This window comes from Mizuhopecten yessoensis, unplaced genomic scaffold (genome assembly GCF_002113885.1).
Source record: "Mizuhopecten yessoensis strain PY_sf001 unplaced genomic scaffold, ASM211388v2 scaffold10921, whole genome shotgun sequence".
Classification (NCBI taxonomy): Eukaryota; Metazoa; Mollusca; class Bivalvia; order Pectinida; family Pectinidae; genus Mizuhopecten; species Mizuhopecten yessoensis.
In genome coordinates this window covers 1,334,860-1,341,727 of record NW_018408788.1, presented here as the reverse complement: position 1 = coordinate 1,341,727, position 6,868 = coordinate 1,334,860, and positions in this window count along the sequence as shown.

Here is a 6,868-nt window from a genome sequence, read left to right as displayed (position 1 = left end):
ATTATAGAATTCATACATGATAAATTATCACTCGGTAAATAGTGCGCACAATATATATATATATATATATAAATATATGTATATTATATAATTACTAATAACTAATCATTGTTGTTCAATGTATGTCAATAGAACGGACATCTTTCAAATTACAGTAGAAACTGCAAAAGTCGACCGAATATAGTGATAAAATCTACACCAGTTACGAAACCTTGGTCGCACATTGGGTACAGATTCATGAGGCGACCATCACCAAGTACTGCTGTGATGCGTGAACATGTTAAAAAACGTTTATATCAAGGGTTATTATTTTCTTATCTGTTCTGTTTTCTGTGTAGTACCCTGTGGAACTGTGGTGGACTGTGACTGTTAGTGTTTTATAGTTTGCCTATTGTTTCCAGTGTGAAAAATCGCGTCGCGTAAGCACTGTAAATCGTGTCGTGATCGTGGAATAGACTGATTTTGGACACATGCGTTAGGTAACGCAGGAGCCGAGAGGATTGCGCATACTACGAAGTTTGTTTGGTTGGGGCGGGGCGTAAATCACCTATTACGTTTCAACTACATTTTTTGCCATGTTTAATGTAACGCAACGTGCTTTTCCGCTTCGTCGTGAAAGGGGACATTTTTCGGAATCTGGAATGTATGGTGCGTTTTTTCATCATTAGCCGCATTATCAAACTGAATACTGTTTTATTCTTTTCCGACAAGGCACATTTTTTGTAAGGACAATGTCATTTGATTTCATGTCTCGTAATTTACTATAATACATCATCAAATATTCGATTTATTCAAAATGTGCTGAACATTTACCTAAGGGAGAAATAACCGATTTTTTTTTTATTTCCGCCCGATTTAAAGGAAAGCGCTCTTTTAATAAGTTACAATTATTTCCGTGAAAACCTAAAGAAAAACAGATTACAAAGATTACTTTACATATCTCAAATATCTTACCATTTCCTCATAGCAACACGTTAGATCCACACCGGGCTTCTTACATCCTGCATATAAGGGTTCGGAGAAAAGTTTGGTCAATTTTCCGATCACTGATCATAACGAAAGCTTTGACGACATTTGTCACGTCATTTCCACTTTCGTAATTCTTGTTCTTAAATATGTGCGCGGTTTTACAGCTTTTTTTTCCAGCGGCTGGTCCAGTCTATGTTTATTTGTTTAAACATATTTTATTGCAAAAAATGCAAGAGGATTGGGCACAAGTTACATGAACATTATTTACGCCCTTTCCTTATAAGATAAATAATTGTATATACACATCATAAGATGTTACGCGTTACATGCGTATTTTTCACATTTTCGAGCTTGTTATATGAAACATTTTTTTATGTTGTGCTACACTTTCCATTATTTTCATCAGTCAAGTAATCGTGAAAAAAACTTTCCTCTGATATATACAACTAGAACACTGACAGGTCAGTAAGGGCCCCGTCTTGTGGCAATATATCCCCCATAATCATCAAGAAGCAATCTGCCTATATAGCTGAGCTTGACGTTTGACATTTGGACTTCAAAAAGAATCGCAAGGAAGCAAAATATATATTTTACATGTACTATGATTTGAGTCTCGTTTCCTTCCACCTCCATATTTGCTGGGCTAACAGAAATGTAAATACCGGTGCAATACTCATTTGTTAGCTTTGATTTGTTTTATTTCACCTTATATACCTCCTACATCAAGAGCCAGGGTTAGAGATCCACTTTGTCTTTGACCTTTGGACCCAAATGACCATTAACCTACTGACCCTGAACTTTGGTCAGTTGACTTATTCTTTGATTCCGACCAACTTTGCTTCTTGATATCATACCAAAATGTTCATCAGTGAAAAGCTACAAAATTTGACCTTGACCCCTGACCCACTGACCTTGACCTTTGGTCAGTTGGCTCCTTGTTTCATTCTGATCAACTTTGCTTCATAATGTCATAACGAAATGTTCACCAGTGAAAAGCTACACAATTTGACCTTGACCCCTGACCTGATGACCTTGACCTTTGGTCAGTTGGCTCCTTGTTTCATTCTGATCAAATTTGCTTCATAATGTCATAACAAAGTGTTCATCAGTGAAAAGATGCATATTTGACCTTGACCTTTGAACCTAATGAACATGACCTTTGACCTTGATATGTATTTTTGTGAACTGAACATCTTGACCAGTTTCATGTACATCGGTCAATAAATACCAAAGTTATCAGCCAGAAACAGAAATTGTGGACGGACAGACAGACAGACAGACAGAGATTACTATAGGGCACCCGTATCTTCGATACGGGGCCCTAATTATGTAGTACAAGTTGCTGTCCTCTAAAAACGGACAGCAATATGTAGGCTGGGGAAATTGGTTAATGATGAACTGAGAAGCGAGTGTTTTGTTCTAGAAAGTATCAGGCATTAAGATAGCGGTATACAAGGAGTACATCGGTATGGTAATACGTTTTATTGTGATACAACATGATACAGAGTACAACATTAGAAAATAGAACAGGAAATGTTGATTGTTATGGTAAATAGAACAGGAAATGTTGATTGTTATGGTAAATAGAACAGGAAATGTTGATTGTTATGGTAAATAGAACAGAAAATGTTGATTGTTATGGTAAATTGAATAGGAAATGGGTATTTGGTTTTTTTCCACTTTGGAGTGTATATTTTGCAGCTATACCAAGAAATGGTTAATCGAAGACAATGAATGAAAATGAAGATTAAAATGTAAATATGAACAAAGATGTGGTCAGTTACACATAACTACAAAAAGGAAGGCTGCTTAAAACAATGATATTGATTTTTTTGTTCAATTCTAAAACAGTAATAAAGTTGCTGTTCAATTTTAATCAATCTAATAACTTCACATTACATATGGTTAAGAACTAAGGGAATATTAAGAGGAGTATACGGGTATAGTCATTTCGCTATCAGTAATAATATTTTAATGATACAGAACTGTATTCCGAAGGAAGAGGCATGGTTTTTGACACAATTCATTTTATTTAGTAGCATGAACTTTTTTGTCAATTTATTCATACCCGTTATCAAGGAAAACAACTTTGTATGACAAGAAAACATGTTTATTGAGAAAAAAATACATGTATAATCAATCCTTCAACTGCGAAGTAATATTTTTTTTCATTTTAACAAATCTAACTACATGGCTACAAAATAAGATCAATTTAGAAATGATTATGAAGTTATAGGACGTCCCAAAGGTATAATATGAAAACACCTGCTGACTTCTTTTGGTAAGACAGACTTGTACTCATAAATTTTTTCACCATTTGCTTTCCATGGAAACAACTTATGCATCATTTCCAGCACAAGAAAATGATGCAACAGTTGATATCTGCTATAACCAAAAGCAGTATTGTCCTATTATAACTTCATAAAATGGTACAAAAATGAAGATTAACATATAATTCTAAAATGAAAAAAGCCGAGTAAATAAGGAATAAGTGAAATCCTTCAATTGTTAGGCAATTGTGTCATTTTAACAAATCTAACTACATGATAAGATAAACATAAAAACATGAATATACTTTCAGAAAACGCTGTACGCAGCTCAACTTTGGTGGGGTCAACATTTGGCCCCCACTTTGATTTCTTTTATTATTTTCCCATATGTAGATACATAAAAACGATCAATAACTGCATAAATGATTATTTATAATTACTACTAATAACCATAGTGGACCTCCTTGCATAACACCAGGTTGAGTGACGGGGGTATCCTAACAAAATAATAGATAAATATCACAGGCGAATGCTATTTTGAAAATTAATTATGATAGTGTACAGTGTATTAAATTGCTGTTATTTTGATACTAAATATGTCATATTGGTATATATGAAGTAAGCGTAGCGATACTTTTAAATTAGAAAAACATACAAAATTTTCACAAAATTTAAAATATAATCAACATTGTCAACTTCCCTATATATAGTTACAGCGGTAGTCTATGTTTTAAACTTCTTTAAAAACTTTCCATATATGTATTCTGTCTACTGAATCATTTTTATGTAATATAAAAACCGGTAAAGTACTTTATTAGCATGCCAAACATGATCAATGCCCAATTTCACATAATTATGGAGATTTGATTATCAATGTTTATTATGGTAAATACCGATACATTTTCTGTTTTTGTACCATACCAACACACTTTATTATATTACGCATGTTTTAAAGTGATGTGCAGCAGTTACAACTTATGAATATGTATTCTGCCAAAGTAATCTTTCTTCTGGAGAACTACTTAAGGTTGAGATTGTATTATAGACAACGAAATGCAATTATATTAAAACTATTATACACTTTATTTTACCCCCTGCAACAAAGTTAGAGGGTACACTGGAATCAGCTTGTCTGTCTGTGTCTGTCTGTCTGTCCGTATAAAAAAGATTGTCCGGACAACTCCTTCTAAAGTAATGGACCAATTTCAGCAAAAGTTTCCAGATATGATAATTATCACCTCAAGTTATGCATTCAGGTATTATGTTTTCGTTCTGATCCTTTTTTTACAGAGTTATGGCCCTTTGATGAAAAATTCTACATGTCCTCCAAAACTAAGGGGTCAATTTCAACGAAAATTTCAGATATAATAACTTTCATCTGATGGTGTGCATACAGGTATTATTTTTTTCAATGTGACCCTTTTTTACGGAGTAATGACCCTTTGTTGAAAAGTACTTGTTCTGACAACTCCTCCAAAACTATGGAGCCAATTTCAACGAAAGTTTACAGATATGGTAACTGCCCCCTGACATAGTGCATTCAAATAGTATATTTTAATTCCGGACCTTTAAAAAGGAATGATTGCCCTTTGTAGAAAAGGAAACTTTGTCTGCCTCATGAACAACTGGGCAGATTTCAATGAATGTTTACAGATATGGTAATTACCCCCTGATGTCGTGCATCAGGTGTCGTGCATCAGGGTAGTACTTTTTTCATTTCGACCCTTTTTCAGAAGTTATGGGCTTTTGTTAAAAATCTTTGCCTTGACAACTCTTCTTTAACTTCTAGGACGACTTTAGCAAAATTGGTTTATCGGGGCTAACAAGATTTGGTATGGAAGTATGTTTTGGCATGGGGAGGGAAGGGAGTACAGGAAGTATTTCAGTGACATATATGCTTAAATATTTACTGGGGAGGGGTGAACTATGGATTGTTTTGCAATGTTTTGCCTTGGTTAGCCTTTAGCTTACAGTTCTGCGTTATATATGAGTGGGGGTATTAGTTAGTCTTTGGCTTACAGCCATAGTTATTATTTTATTTGGCCTATTGCCCATTCATTAAACAAAATATGGAGGAATATAACATTATTTTATATTGTTAACTTTAAACAAATAAAGCAAGGAAAGGTATCCTCGTCTGTCTCCCCATACAAAAAGATATTTCAGCACATTTGAATTTTATGACCTTGAACGAAGGTCAAGGTCATCAACATTTACAACACTTAAACTCATTTACATGAACAACCTACTGGGCAAATTACAAGACCCAATTCCTGATGTTGAAAGATATTATTGGTAGTCAACTTGTAAGCAAGTATGAAAAATAGACTGGTTTTAGAACTAGGTAAATCAACGTGTCGAAAATGGAAATGTTCTCATTGGTAATGACATTCCACATACTTTTCTGCTTAAATCTTCAATAAAAAGAACAATTATTTCTTGAAATAGTGTAATGTTCGGTATCAAAATGAAGGTTGAAATATGTTGCACACGATGATGATATAATTTTATAGTAATTGTGTCATTTAAATGCTCCAGGAGGAATTGTGTTACCACACCTTTAGCACCCACACAGGTGTAAGTTAATGAGGTCCCATTTATCCTAAAATGAATTCTGAAACTAACGGTTCCTTATTTATGCTTCTTATACCCATACCTTTTTGTATTTATCTTGTTTTGAAATTCCAAGCAGGTCCGATGCTAATGTTAAATCTCCATAGGCGTTGACCCTACCTTTATAAAAAATACTATATTCTGTTTTCAAGATACGACCCAAAAGCAGACTTTAATTTTGATATAATATCCTCACTATAAAAAAATGTATTTCACAATTGTAATACCTGCTTATCAAGTAATGCAAATCAAATCCTTCAACTGTAAGGTAATTCTTTCATTTCACAAATCGAACCCCATGACTACAAATAAGATCATAATAGATATGATTATGATTTTATAGTAATTAAGAATTTACTTTCAGACTGCAGCTCGAATTTATAACATACAAACAACAATGTCTTCTGTTTTTATCCTTCTAATTTACTCTCTTGCACACAACATCTGTAATGGTACTGTTGAGGACATAGCATTTAAATGAGCTGCCAACTATGTCTAACAGATGAGTGAAGATTTCTTGCTTGTCGTACGAGACAATGTCCTGAAACCATTTGCAGCCAGAATCTTCTGCAGTTTCGATCTAGGTATTGCAAGGTTGCGGATTCCTTGCTGAGGAGTATCCGTTAGCAGAAAAGATGGAAGGTAATGTCCACAGGCATTACCTCTGTGCTGGACATTGCAGGTACTGCATTTCATAACAAAAATCTCTGGTTCTTTCACAGTTATAAGTTTTTTGTTATTGCAAGCTGGAAGTGGATATCCGTTACAAAACTGCACCTCAAGGCTACATCGCATCGGGCGATGGATACACCAGGCGCTATAATAGGCTAACAAAACCAAATGTGTCGACGATGTTCCATTATGGTCCAAACCTGTTGAAGAAAGCTTCTTTCAGTTGTTTTGGCTATCGGCATGACTATATGTATTGTGGGGTTATGCTGAGTTCATTTGCTTGGTAATCATAACATACTTTATTTCTTTCTCTTCATTTGAATGAGCAAGTTATTTATTGTAAA